Below are 16,210 nucleotides of genomic sequence, written 5' to 3' on the forward strand. Positions count from 1 at the left end.
GTCGAAGGGGGTCATAGGTTTCCCTATGACCCCCTTCAACCCATATGAATGATTCTAATATGTCTCAAGGGGTCCTAGGACCCGTAGGGACATATGTCATCATGGAATGGGTTGAATGAGGTCATAGGTCACCCTATGAAACCATTCAACCCATTTGAATGATTTTAATATGTTCCTAGGGGTCCTAAGATCCCTAGGGACATATGTCATCATGGAATGTATCGAAGGGGGTCATAGGGTTCCACCCATATGAACAATTATAATATGTCCTTAGGGGTCATAGGACCCCTAGGGACATATGTCATCATGTAATGGGTCGAAAGGGGTCATAGGTCATCCTATGACCCCCTTCGACCCATATAAACAAGTCTAATATGTCCCTAGGGGTCCTAGGACCCCTAGGGACATATGTCATCATGGAATTTGTCGAAAGGGGTCATAGATCATCCTATGACCCTTTTCAACCCATATAAACGAGCCTAATATGTCCTGAGGGGTCCTAGGACCCTTAGGGACATATGTCATCATGGAATGCATCGAAATCTTCAACCCATATAAATGAATCTAATATGTCCTTAGGGGTCCTAGGACCCCTAGGGCCATATGTCATCATGGAATGCATCGAAAGGGGTGATAGGTCATCCTATGACCCCCTTCAACCCATATAAACGATTCTAACATGTCTGTAGGGGTCTTAGGACCCCTAGGGACATATGTCATCATGGAATGCGTTGAAAGGGGTATAAACAATTCTAACATGTCCCTAGGGGTCCTAGCACCCCTAGGGACATATGTCTTCATGGAATGCATCGAAAGGGGTCCTAATATGTCCCTAGGGGTCCTAAGACCCCTAGGGACATATGTCGTAATGTAATTTGTCGAAAGGGGTCATAGGTCATCCTATGACCCCCTTCGACCCATATAAACAATTTTAATATGTCCTTAGGGGTCCTAGGACCCCTAGGGACATATGTCATCATGGAATGTGTCAAAAAGGGTCATAGGTCATCTTATGACCCCATTCGACCCATTTAAACGATTCTAATATGTCCCTAGGGGTCCTAGGACCCTATGGACATATGTCATCATGGAATGTGTCAAAAGGCATCACAGGTCATCCTATGACTCCCTTCGACCCATATAAATGATTCTAATATGTCCCTAGGGGTCTTAGACCCCTAGGGACATATGTCATCATGGAATGTGTCGAAAGGGGTCATAGGTCATCGTATGACCCTGTTTGACCCATATAAACGATTGTAATATGTCCCTAAGGGTCCTAGGACCCTTAGAGACATATGTCATCATGGAATGTGTCGAAAGGGGTCATAAGATAGGACCCCTAGAGACATAAGTCATCATGGAATGTGTCAAAAGGGGTCATAGGTCATCTCCCTTCAACCCATATAAATTATTCTAATATGTGAGGACCCATAGGGATATATGTCATCATGGAATGTGTCGAATGGAGTCATAGGTCATCCTATGACCCCCTTCGACCCATATAAATGATTGTAATATGTCCCTAGGCGTCCTAGGACCTCTAGGGACATATGTCATCATGGAATGTGTCGAAAGGGGTCATAGGTTATCCTATGACCCTGTTCGACTTATATAAATGATTGTAATATGTGCCTAGGGATTCTAGGACCCCTAGAGACATATGTCATCATGGAATGTGTTGAAAGGGGTCGTAGGTCATCCTATGACCCCTTTTGATCCATATAAACAATTCGAATATGTCATATGTCATTATGGAATGTGTTGAAAGGGGTCATAGGTCATCCTATGACCCCTTTAAACCCATATAAATGATTATAACATGTCTCTAAGGTTCCTAGGACCCCTAGGGACATGTGTAATCAAAAAATGTGTGGAAAGGGGTCATAAGTCATCCTATGAAACCTTTTAACCCACATAAATGATTCTAATACGTCCCTAGGGTTCCTGGGACATATGTCTTCATGAAATGTGTCAAAAGGGGTCATAGGTCATCCTATGACCCCCTTTGACCCATATAAATGATTATAACATGTCCTTAGGGGTCCTAAGACCCCTAAGGAGATATGTCATCATAGAATGTGTTGAAAGGCCTATGGCCCCCTTCGACCCATATAAACGATTCTAATATGTCCTTAGGGGTCCTAGGACCCCTAAGGACATATGTCGAAAGGGTTCATAGGTCATCCTATGACCCCATTTGACCTATATAAACGATTCTAATATGTTCTTAGGGGTCTTAGGACCCCTATGGACATATGTCATCATAGAATGTGTCAAAAGGGGTCATAGGTCATCCTATGACTCTCTTCGACCCATATAAACGATTCTAATATGTCCCTAGGGGTCCTAGGACCCCTAGGGACATATGTCATCATGGAATGTGTTGAAAGGGGTTGTAAGTCATCCTATGACCCCCGTTGACTCATAAATGATTGTAATATGTCCCTACGGGTCCTAAGACCCCTAGAGACATATGTCATCATGGAATGTGTCGAAAGGGGTCATAAGATAGGACTGCTAGAGACATATGTCATCATGGAATGTGTCAAAAGTGGTCATAGGTCATCTTATCACCCCGTTTGACTCATATAAATAATTATAATATGTCCCTAGGGGTCCCAGGACCCCTAGATACATATGTCATCATTTTATGTGTCGAAAAGGGGTCAGAGGTCATCCTATGACCCCCTTCGACCCATATAAATGATTGTAATATGTCCCTATGGGTCCTAGGACCTCTAGAGACATATATCATCATGGAATGTGTCGAAAGGGGTCATAGGTCATCCTTTGACCCCTTTCAACCCATATAAATGATTCTAATATGTCCCTAGGGGTCCTAGAACCCCTAGGTACATATGTCGTCATGTTATGTGTCAAAAGGGGTCATAGGTCATCCTACGACACCCTTCGACCCATATAAATGATTCTAATATGTCCCTAGGGGTTCTAGGACCCCTAGGGACATATGTCATCATGGAATGTGTCAAAAGGGGTGATAGGTCATTCTATTGCCCCCTTCGACCCATATAAATGATTATAATATGTCCCTAGAGGTCTTAGGACCCCTAGAGACATATGTCATCATGAAATCTGTCGATAGGGGTCAAAGGTCGTCCTGTGACCCCCTTCAACCCATATAAATGATTCTAATTTGTCCCTAGGGGTCCTAGGATCCCTAGGGACATATGTTGTCATAGAATGTGTTGAAAGGGGTCATAGGTCATCCTGTGACTCCTTTCGACGCACATAAACGATTGTAATAGAAATAACATAGTAAAAATATAATAATATAGTAAAAATAATAATAATATAGTGTAATAATCATATATATATATATATATGTATTAATAAATATATATATATGTATGTATTAATATATATATATATATATATATGTATGTATTAATATATATATATATATATATATATATATATATATATATATATATATATGTATGTATGTATTAATATATATATTATATTTATAGATTATTATAATAATAACATAATATATTATTATATATTAATAACATAGGTCATAATAATAATAATATATTATAGATTGTAATTTATAGATGATGATAATAATAATAATAATAATTAATAACATATATATATATATATAATATTACGTTATTATATTTAATAAAAATAATAATAATATAATATAATAATATATATTATATTTACAGATTATATATTATATCTTTACATATTTCATAACTGAAATTAGTCATATAACTCACAAATTCATTTTTTCTTCCTATTTTTTTGCCGCCAGTATCAGATATTCAATATTAAATTAGATATTCGATAAGGCTTGGGCCTTACTTTCCAGGTTTGGTACCTAGATAGGTGAAAAAAAGTCAAAGCGGATTTTGAAGCACTTTTAGACATCTTTAAACTCTATTTTTTTTACATCGCCACTTTTTGGCACACCATGATCTTGCACATACCCAATTACTAGTTCAAATTTACTGCTACTTAATTTAATTTTTAAAGAAGACCACAAAAGCAACTTTCGATTACATACAGGGTACAAATAAGCTGAATAAAAGGAAGAAACTAATCAAAATAAGAATAAATAAGGCACCTAAGTCTAAATAACAACTTAATTCCTAGCTTTAGTTAAGTTTACAATGAAAAAATATTGCTTGCTAAAAAGTTTCATCCTACACAATATTAATGTTGCTCTCAAAATGGGATGCAATAGATGATAAAAAAAGCCCATATCTAAATCTTTTCTTCATAATTAAATCTCAAATTTCCAAACCCTAACCTTAACAAAGAAATAACTTGGCCATAGTTTCCTTGTGTTTATGAATCCAAAGACCGTCTACTAACTCTAATTGTTCCTCTTCTTCTAAACAACATCATACAGTTTTGTATTTAGTCTTTTCATCAAACGATAGCAAACCCAACACTACAACACGAGCCTTCTCCCCCAGCTTAGTTGACCTCAAACCAAGCAAACAGTCCACACTATCATGTGATTTGTTTTCATTGTGCTCCAAAATAACTTGCTCAACCATAGGATGGAGGCTCTGCCATGCTGTAGCAATTGACCTATGCGATAATTCAACAGGCTTTTTATTGTTGAGGAGTACCATATACTGGGCCTAACAAAATTAGATGAATATACTGACTGTATTAAGGCTTCATTTGTAGCCCTCCTTGCCAATACACAACTAGTGGCCACCTAAAGGATAATGGCAGTAATCCATGGTGTTTAAATCTTCGACACCTCCTTAAATATCTAAAGCCCCTCGATGCAATATACTTCTGCCATTAATTGAATTGTCTTCTTCTCACTTCCTATTGAAGCAATTTTCAAATGGGATTCAATCACCAAAAAAGTGGGTTGGAAGGATTCAGGTCAAAAAATTTACTCCATTAGTTTGAAAATTTGCGCATAAATCCCTAGATAAGACTAGGGCGGATACAAGTGGTGTTGTACTTGAGATTAATTCCACAGGACCATATCATACATGCTAGTGAATGAGACATCGAAGACGAGGTTGGTTGGCATGGTGACTTGTTTTCTGGAAACCCCCTTTTCTTTCTCCTGCATGAAAATATCTCAAGAATTTCTCCCAAAGGTTTAATGGCAAAGGGAAAGTGTCCGTGGAGGTCATTATGTGCTTCCTATTGTCAGTAAAAGATGTTTGCGTGCTGTGGAAGTAGCTCTGTGGTTTCTCTCCTCTACACTTTAGGCAGACCTTTGTAAGCAACACTGTGGCTGTGCAACCTTAGATGCTTCTTGCTGTCCATTTCCACCAGACGGGCATCAGTAATCACCTGGAATTTTATTTTTCCAATCTATATCTCCACTGGGTGAACCATTTTCTAGGTTGAATAGGACACTTCTAAGCGTAGGATCCCCAGAGAAGAGAGAAAAGAGAGAAAAGAAAAACCCTTTATCTTTGGTTTCTACAAATCCACCTAGCTTACTTGGAAAGAAGAGCTTTTTACATGCACTTGTGTTCTAGAAAATCATTTTAATTGATGATTTGTCAAATCACACAAACCAACTCGAAACTTCCGCTTTCTATAAAATATTTCTATAACTACAAACAAATAATTAATTTGCAACAACTTTTCTTAAATTAAAAAGGAAAGAAAGATATTAAATACAATATTAGAATAATAAATTATGCAAATTTTTTTTAAAAATTATTTTATATGATCATACAAATGCAATAGTGGTGGAATATAAGGGGTCATTTGGCATGCAATCTTCATTTCGACTTTCAACATTTCAGCAAGCCTTTTGCACTGCCCTTGGCTAAATGTAGTCAATTTTTTCCATTGGAGAAAAATTCTCATCATAGTTAATGCTTTGAACTTGTTAAGAGCCTATGGCTATTTTTATTTTCTCATGTCCATCTACTTCTTTCTTTATCCTATATACCAAGTTACATTTGATAAGCTTGTGATCAAAAGTAAGGTCATATTTTGGTTGCTATGACGAAATTGTGCTCTTATTCCATGGCTTCTTCCAAAAGATTTTTCCTTCATCTTTTAGATAATTATGAGGTTCAGATGCAAGGTCCATGTAGACACCCTAAATTTGTTATTAGAAATGAAAAATAAAAATAAATCAAAATTTAAAACAAATAATAAAAATCAATCGAAATAAAAAACCCATTAAAAAATCTAAATATTTGAACCCATTTAAATATTAGACATGAAAATCAATTTTAAAGAGAATAAATTGAGTTCTATCCTCATAAAACTATATATATATATATATATATATATATCCAAATTGGCTTATAATCAAACATGGAGGCTTATATTAAAAAATGGAAGCTCATACTTGAAGGAGTCTTGTATTAAAAAATGGAATTTCAAATATTAATTTTTAAATCAAAATATCTCATGGAAATTATTATTTTATTAATTTAACTTTACCCTCTTAAAACTATGGTTTATAATATAATTAATTTAATTTAACTTTACCCTCTTAAAATGTATTATATTATATTATATTATTATAGTTTATAATATATTATACTTTTTTAATTGCAAAAAGAGGGGTAAAAATTTATTAAGACAGAAAGGAATACAACAAGGAGAGCTCAACAAGGAGCTCGATCCTGAGCAACAAGATCATCAAATTCTTGCACCATCTCAAAGGACAGGTGCCTCCTATCCCTAATATTCCAACCCGGATCATGACTAGATGCCCATTTGGCTAAACAATCAGCAATTCTATTCCGTTCACGAGGAATATACGTGAACCTAATGAACTAAAAAGAGGAAGAGAAGAAAAGAATGTACTTAACAACAATGGCCAGCTGCCAACTAACATCCTCAAGCTCTTGCGAAGAAAGCATGTTCACCACCACCTGGGAATCAGACTCACAGATAATCTTACTCCATCCCCGCAAGCAACACTGTTCCACAGCATATAAAATAGCCTGAGCTTCCATGAGATTGTTAGTATAATCACCCTTATGAACTGAGAAGAAAAATTTAACATCCATAGAACTACAATGAGCCACTCCGCCAATACCTGCCGGACCAAGATTCCCATGGGAAGAACCATCAGTGTTAATTTTCAGAACTCCACAGGGAGGAGGAGTCTAGTGCCCATCCCGGTTAACCCGACCCTTCCTCTGATGGTGAAGCTGCCTGGACATAGAAGGAAACCTATGAGCTGTAGCCCCATCCTGCAGATGAAAATTGAGGCGATTACAAATAGCAAGATCAACCGGATCGATACCCCCATCAAGCTCACACTTCACAAGAATAGTTTCCTAAAGAGAATGTGATATTTTCCACCAAAGATGCAAAATACCAAGCCAAACATCTTGGAATATGCGACGATTCCTCTCTAACCAAATATGCCAAAGCATGAAAGATGGGCCAGCAATCCAAGCAGCATGGAGAAAAGAAGACTTGGAGGGAGCAATACCCAAGCAGGCCCAGAACTCAGGCAAAGAGGAAGCATGCCGACAAGAGCAACCCCAAGCGCTCCACCAAAGGTGCCATATCTGAGTAAAATACGAGCAATGGAAGAATAGATGGGAGACAGACTCCTCTTCATTACCACACAAAACACAATAGGAGGGGCTCTGAAATCCACGTTTACAAAGATTATCCCAGGTAAGACAACGGTTGTGAGCCACTAGCCACTTGAAAAAATTGCACATGGACCAAGAAACTTTATTCCAAACTTGCTTCCACCAAGGGACCTCAGCATCCCCAAATAATTGTCTAATTATCTCCTGATACCTAGCAGAGACATGATATTTACCAAAAAAGGTACCGCCCCAAGCCAAAACATCTGGACCAAGCAAAGAAGAACACTCTCTAGAGGCCAGAATTTGAGAAAGCTCCTGACGATCCATGTCTGTACCTCCAGGAGGCCAATCAGAAGAATGCTTCGATCTGTAACCAACAATAGGTTCCAATTGATAAGGAGTCTTGTAATGAGCCACTTTATCCCATCCAGCGGCAAGAAAAGAATCACAAAGAGGCTGAAGATGAGGGTATATGGATAAAATGGAAGGGAATCCATCCCAAGCATCAGACCAAAACAAAGCCTGAGAACCTCCTTTACATATCCAAAACAGACCCCTCTTTACCAACATCGCACCTGTCTTCAAAGTATGCCAAACCATTGAGCCACGACCTTCAAGAGGAAGTGGAGAAACAGAGCAAGGATCAGCACCATGAAAATATTTATGAGTGATAATATGAGCTCAAAGTTGATGTTGTCCAGAGCACCATCACCAATAAAGTTTAGCAGCCAAAGCTTGACTACTCAATAGAGCAGATCGAAGACCAAGACCACCCTCCTTTTTAGGCCTACAAACAGTTTCCCAATTAACCAAGCTCTATTTAGTACAAATTACCACTCCAAAAGAATTGTCGAGAAAGAGCATCAAACTCCTTGAGAAAGTAAATAGGTGCAGCGTGAACCATGCTTCGATAAGTAGGAAGAGCTTGGATAACAGCTTAAAGAAGAGTAACCCGAGCAGTAGTAGAAAGCCATCTATGAGTCCAATGATTTACCTTATCTTGAAGCTTGGTAATCAAATTTTGCTAGAAGAGATGCGGCTGCCTAGAAATAGCAATAGGGATGCCAAGATAAGTCAAAGGAAGTGATCCTATCTGAAACCGTAGGATACCAACAATCCTGTGCTGAATAGAATCAGGCGTGTTAAAAAAGTAAATGGAAGATTTGTTCTCATTAACTTTTTGGCCTGAAGCTGCCAAATAAATGTCCAAAGCATGTTGAAAGGCTTCAACTTCCTTGATCCTAGCAAGACCAACAAGAGCAAAATCATCAACAAATTGAAGATGGGAAAGAGAAGGTAAGCCATTACCCCACCGCCAACCTTGAATAGAATTCTGGGACACCTGATGGTTAATGAATCTACCCAAGCCTTCAACCATGATGATGAATAGATATGTGGAGAGAGGGTCACCCTGGCGGAGGCCTCTAGAAGCACCAAATAGTTGAGAAGGTTGACCATTAATAAAAATAGAAAAAGAGGCAGAAGTAACACAACTCATACTCCAACTCACCCAGTCAGAGCTAAATCCAAAAGAAAGAAGAATACTCCTTAGGAAGCTCCATTTAACTCTATCGTAGGTCTTAGCCATATCTAGCTTAACAAACATGGCTCTCTCCCTTGAAGTAGCCATAGAGTGAATAGCCTCAGTAGCAATAACCACCCCATCCAAAATTTGTCTGCTAGCAACAAAACCACCTTGTTCTTCTGAGATAATAACGGGAAGCCACCTTTTCAATCTCTCAGCAATCAACTTAGTAATAACTTTGTAAACCACATTAAATAAGGCAATTGTTCTAAAAAACTCCAATTGATTAGCACCCTCTCTCTTAGGAATAAGAGTCAAGAATGTAGAGTTCAAAGCTCGAAGCATCTGCTTGCTAGCATAGGATTCTTTAACCACCTCCAACAAATCATGATTAATGATGTCCCAAAATTCCTGAAAGAATTCAATTGGAAAGCCATCAAGACCAGGAGCCTTCCCCTTAGGCATGCCAAAGACCACCTCCTCCAGCTCTTCCAAAGAAATAGGATGCATGAGATAATCATTCATTTCCTGAGTGATAAGGGAAGGAATACAAGACAAAATAAGATTTTCTTCATTATCAGCAGGAGGAGAGTCCTCAGAGAAGAGGGTAGAGAAGTACCAAATAGCCTCCTGGAACAAAGCTGGCAAGGAATTTAGTTGGATACCTTGAGAATTAACCAAAGAAGAGATAGTGCTCTGATTTCGGCGAGATTGCACTATTTTATAGAAAAAGGAAGTGTTACGATCACCTTCCTAGAGCCAATCAACTCTAGCCTTTTGCTTCCAAAAAATTTCCTCTTGAAGTTCCCATTCTTCTAGAGCTCTAGAAGCAAGGGATTCAGCCTTGCCAAGATCCTCTGAGAAACCTCGATCTCTAATCTCCCTTGTGATGACATCAAGATCTTCTTGAGCAAGCCTCTTCATAAAGTGAAGGTTCCTAAAGCATTCCCTATTCCATATCTTGAGCTGCCTTTTAACATATTGAAGCCTTTTAGAAAATGAGAACATTGCAGTACCATATGCAGGAGTACCATCTTTCCACCAATAGAAAATAAAATCATGAAGAGAGGAGTCCCGAAGCCACATCAACTGAACTTAAAAGGAGGATGCTTCGGAACATAAGCCCCTATAGTGAAAAATTTGATTGGCCAATGATCTGAACCCCTCCAATCAAGGATTTTTGAAGAGATAGTAAGGGTGCCACTAACCCAAAAGCAAGAAACAAGAAATCTATCCAGACGTTCTGAGATAGCAGCAACACCAGTCCTGCGATTATTCCAAGTATAGAGACCATTAGAAGGCTTAACATCAGAGAGATGCAAAAGAGATATATTTTGCTGAAGGAGAGCAGAAGAAGGCCCCAATCTAGCCAAACCACCATGCTTCTCCTCCAGACGTAAAACTAAATTGAAGTCCCCTGCTAACACCCAAGGATGATAAGGATGACAATTTCTAACATATTGAATATGTTCCCAAAGTTCCTCCTTTCCCACAAGATCAACAGGTGCATACACATTAGTAACCATGATTACCTCTCCTAAGTCTAGAGTAGAAGCTACCATTGAGAGAGCTGAGCGAGAAGACATCCAGCCAAGAGGAGAAATTTTTTAAGGATCCCAAAATATAGCTAAACCACCCACACTGCCTGTTGCCCCAACACACTAGCATTGGCCACGAGACCAAATACTAGAGGCATGTTGGACCATAGACTCCACAGAGAGCTTAGTCTCTTGGATACAAAAAACATCAGGGCTATGATCAACCACCAAGTTATGAATAGCCTTTTGTCTAGGGATGCTATTCAACCCCCTTACATTCCATGAGAGAATAATCATCATTGGGTAGAATTGGGAAAATGAGAATCCAAAGGTTTCACTGAACCAGATTTAATCAATATATCTCCTGTGAGTTTAATCTTCTCTTGGTCTGTTTTGCGCCCACTCCTTAGAGGGGGAGTAGAAGAAGCTTGCTTAAAGGGTCGAGGCATCAACCCCAAGGGGATAAGAGAACCCTTGCCCTTACCTGATGGTAGCACATCCTTAACCAAGTCAGCTAAAACAACATCATTACCCTCCAACACTACAGGAGTCACCAGAGCCACTGTCACAAGAGATACAGGGACCTCACAGTTCTGATATACTACAACTTGGGATGCCCCAAAAGCATCATTAGGAACAGATCTCTCATTTGGGCAAACTAGATCAGAAGAGATAGGAGGAGGAATACCCTCCTCTAGAGCCATACTATCCAGCACCTCAAAGCGGTTAAAACCTGAATCAGATAATCTTTCTTTCAAAGGCCTCTTTTGACCACATCCCTTAGCTCGAGGGTGAACAGGGGTAAATCCATCCTTATCCTACATTTGAGCCTTACCCTTACCTGTAGCATCTTGCGGATTCATCCCCTTGGTAGTATTAGCCATTTGAGATTGTCCTTTCCCTGTAGTATCTGCCAAACCACCAGTATTGCCAGCTGTAGAACCATCCACTCCTTTGAAACTTGAGTTACAGGGCACTGACGCTGTAAATGACCATACTCATGACAAATTCGGCAACGGAAAGGGAGAGATCCATAATCTAACTGCTGCACCCAAGAAAAATCCCCCATACAAATTTCCAAAGAATCTAGGAATGGGTTATTCAAATTAATTTCAACACAAATTCTAGCATAAGAAATAACCTTTTTATCGAGGGATTGATGTGCGATCGCAGCTGGCTTCCCCAACAAAGCAGCAATTTGTCGAAGGATCTCTTCACGCCAAAATTCCAAGGGAAGACGAGGCAAGTGAACCCAAACTAGCACTATTGAAGGGAGATCCTCAGCAAAATTAAAACCTGAATGCCAAGGTTTGAAAAATAACCCCACATGGTTGTAGAAATAAGGGCCTCCTTCAAAAACACGATCCCGATCAGACATGCAAGAGAATACAACAAAAAAATAACTATTCCCCACCAACATAATCTCCATATCGCCTTCCACCTACCATGAGCGGTGGATCCATGCCTCAAGAGCGGATAGGGAAATCCGAATTCCAAGAAATTTGCATATCAAAGCATGCTTGGTCCAATAATCAATATCCTCCATTACAGCCATTGGAGGAATAACCAGAACAGGGCGATCATGGCTACGTGGAAAACAACCATCAACTTTTTTCAGCTTGGAGTTCTCCCCTGAATAAAATGATTCAGATCGCATTGCATGCATAGTTGGAGAAGAACCATCTATGACATATAAGAGCATTCATTTAAGCATCATAACTTTAGGCAATTCTAGAGCTGCTTTCATGTAGCTTTTTGAAATCTTCAAGCATTATTGTTAGATCTTCATCATAACTTGATTCCCATTCTACGAGTTCGAGAGCAATTTTAGCTATTTTAGTTAGGGACAGATGAGACGTTCTTGAAAGGTTTATTTGATAGTTGTTATTAAGTTTCTTTATCATTAGATTTACTATCATTTTGAGTGCTTCATTCTAAAGTCTTATGAATACACATTTTCTCATGTACATTCCACATAAGAATTCATTACCATGATGGGTTGAACAATTGAAACTTCATGAGAGGCTATATCTAAATTAAGCTTCTTGATCTTTATTTTCTCAGAAGGGATACAAAATCATCAATAGAAGGCTAATTTGGGATTGGAGGTAGAGAAAATTGGCTTTGATATCAAATAAAAGATTGAAGAAGATACTTACATAATTTTACTCAACAATAGCTCAAAAATCAAAGAAATTTAAAAGGCTTTATACATGTTATGTGAACAAAAGAGAGAATACAGAATAAAATTGCACAAGTCTTTTTGTGTTATTCAATTCAAGATGTTGCGTACATATACAAAAATATCAGATACTTCATCACAACTATTAGAAGCAGCAAGTCAAAAATGTACAGACTAACTAAAGGACAACCAAATGTAACAAAGACTAAGAATTAAAAAAATGGAAGTGTCAAAGCTAACTAAAGTTTTGTAAACTTTGTTTTTAGAAATCCACTGTGCATGTCTTCAATTTCTAACTTTCTAGCTACAACCAAAAACACTATTTTTTTTATGATATTGCTATCACAATTTAACTGTGTAGCTTTTTAATCAAACTTGTTGACTAAATTTCATGAGTAGTGGTTCAGAGAACCCATCTCTCATGAGAATGAATGGAAAACATAACACTCATTGGGTCTAGGTGATGCTCACATAACACTATCTCTCATGAGAATGAATGGAACACATAACACTCATTGGGTCTAGATGATTCTCAATGAGCATCATCTAGACCCAATGAGTGTTATGTGTTCCATTCATTCTCATGAGAGATGGGTTTTGTGAACCACTACTCATGAAAATGAGTCAACGAGTTTGACTAAAAAGCTACATAGTTAAATCTTGATAGCAATTTAAATTTTCCGCGCTTTTCATATTATGTCTCTGCAGCGGAAATAGAGAAGTGTCGAGAAGAATGAACGATGAAAATAGGAAGGGCAAAGGAAAATTTGAGAAACACTGCCTCCATAAAAATCTGCTGTCAACAAATTTAAACAAAAAATGGCAGTGAACAAATGTTCATTCAAATCTTCGGTCTTACTAAAATGGAAGCATACTTGCCTGCATGGGCAATCTTTCTTAATTAACTATTCTTGACCTTAGTGCCAACCAGCTTAGTGGAACCATACCATCCAATCTGGACAATCTATCTTCTTTGATTGATCTTGACCTTCACGAAAACCATTTTAGTGGAAGCATACCTTGTTTGGGCAGTCTTCCTCATTTATTTTTCCTTGACCTTCATGGCAACCAACTCGGCGGAAGCATACCTTCCTGCTTAGCCAATCATTCTTCTTTAAATTACCTTGACCTTAGCGAAAATCAACTTACTGGAAGCATTCCTCCTGCATTTTCCCAATTGTCCTTGCTCAGTTCTTTTTTTGCGGTTGACAATCATTTCAATGAGACCATATTTTCTTCATCCCTTCCATCTTCTTTAGTGTGTCTAAGCATGTCACTAAACCAGTCGATTTGAGAAACTTTCTTTCACAACCTTACAAAGCTCAAGACATTGTATTTATCTGATTGTGTGTTAAATATGAGCAAGTCCTGGATCCCACCCTTTCAACTAGCTGAGCTACAATTAGTGTCAAGTACGATTGGTAATGAAATTCCCCCATGGATTTCAACACAATTCTCACTTGATAAATTAGAACTAGTAAATGTCAATGTAAATTAATTACATCGCAAGGCATGGTCAGCACCGACCAAGATGCTTCCAGAGGCATGTGTGGCCATCCCTCAAACTGCCAACTACTCACATTAATAATACACCAAAAACCACTTCTAGAGATTTCTGTACATTTATTACATTTGTTGTTATAAGTAGACTTTCTGGGCCTGGAGTTTTCAGCGCTCACTTCCTAAGTATTCTGCTATGTAAATTTACTCTGTGTTGTTCATGGTATCAGAGCTGCTGAGTGTAAAAATCTGAGAGAACTCTTGCAACATGAGTTGAGAGTTGTAAGTGCAGGTTTGAGAATGATTGTTGTGAGAAGACTGTCCATACAGAAGCTGTTGAATATAAAATCATCATTTGCTAGTTGGTTATTGAAGCAAGGAGTTGAAGGTTTGAAGAAGATAAATGAGAGAAGGCTTCCCCTGTGCAAAGCAAGATGAGAGCAAGGAACTGTTGATAGAAAGCTGCCCCAAGGAGTTGTTAGAAATCTGCAACTTGCAACAATACTAAAATAAAGTTTATTTTCTCTGTCTGAATGTGGTGACAGATTTCTCTATCTGAATGTGGTGACGGATCTATAGTATTGCAGCTAAAGTATTCTTGTTTTTCATATGTGAAAGACTTGTATACGATGGACAAGGTATCCATGAAAGAAAAATTTGAGATATGAAACTTGTGAGGGGCATGTTGTTTTATATGGTTATTTGCAAAGCCTTTATAGTTTCTATATTGAATTGGTGGTGTTTTCTTTTAAAAGAAATATTTGAGAAAAGTGAGAGTATCTTTGAAAGATATAAATTGTATATGCCTCAAGGTGTGTGGAGATATTGAAGATTTATTGTGAAGAGATTGATAAGAATAGAAAGTGGTGACTTTGTTTAGAAAAGAAAAGTTTGATAAAGTTATTATAAGTCCTTGTTTGATAGGTTCTTAAGAAGGCCAATATCAAGGTTGGTCTTTGCCAGATGCTTGATGCTTATGTGATTGTGTGCATGTGTGTTGGTAATTGATTGAAATCTAACTATGGTTGGTGAGATGTCTAATCTTGTGGTTAGTGAAAAATTGGATGGTTCAAATTATGCTAATTGGAAATGTGAGATGGAGTTAATTTTACAAATGAAAGATTTATGGGAACTAGTCACAGAAGAAGAACCTGAGGATCAAGATAAACTTAATAAATGGAATAAAAAGGATATGAATGCACGTGCTACACTTTTGTGGCAAATTAGTCTAGGGATTAGGCCTCATGTTCAAGGTTTAAAAACAACAAAGGCAATATGGGAAAATTTACAAACAATGTATGAAAGAACAAGTAAGTTAAAAGTAATGGATATTAAGAGGAAATTAACTCATTTGAAAATGAAAGAAGGAGATAGCATGAATGATCATATTGCTAGATTGAAAAACTTAAGAAATCAGCTTGCAATGATGAAGGTTGAGTACGAAGATGATGAAATCATAGAATTTTTAATTGAAAGTCTTCCAGAGGAGTATAATAATTTCATTCACACTTTAGAATTAACTGACAAATTTGAAAATATAAAATTGCAAGAAGTCTATGGTACTTTATTAAATGAAGAAGAAAGGCTTCACAAGTTTACAAGTGAGTCTAGCAAGAGTCAAGCATTTGTAGCTAGAGGGAAATACAAGTATTATAATCAAGAAAGAACATATCAAAATCAAAAACCTAATCAAGGGAATCAATATAGAAATAATCAAAGACAATGGTCACAAAAAAGAGATAATCAAAATAGGAAAAATTATCAAAGGCCACAAAATGAAGGGAGAAATTACAATAATAATCTCAAAGGAGCAAATACTATCAAATGTTTCAAGTGTGGAAAAGAGGGGCATAAAAGTGATCAATGTTTTAAGAAATGGAAAAAGAGATTTAATCAAAGAAGGCAATCAATTTTTGTTCAAAAAGAGGGT

The 16,210-nt window shown here is 37.7% G+C and overlaps 1 pseudogene; it reads left to right on the plus strand.

Moving 5' to 3' along the window:
- Positions 1–13,643: 13,643 nt before the first annotated feature.
- LOC149529527 (uncharacterized) lies at positions 13,644–15,288 on the plus strand (annotated as a pseudogene).
- Positions 15,289–16,210: the final 922 nt, after the last annotated feature.

The sequence above is a fragment of the Cupressus sempervirens genome, chromosome 11 (genome assembly GCF_028749045.1).
Source record: "Cupressus sempervirens isolate cs-2001-9-10 chromosome 11, ASM2874904v1, whole genome shotgun sequence".
NCBI lineage: Eukaryota > Viridiplantae > Streptophyta > Pinopsida > Cupressales > Cupressaceae > Cupressus > Cupressus sempervirens.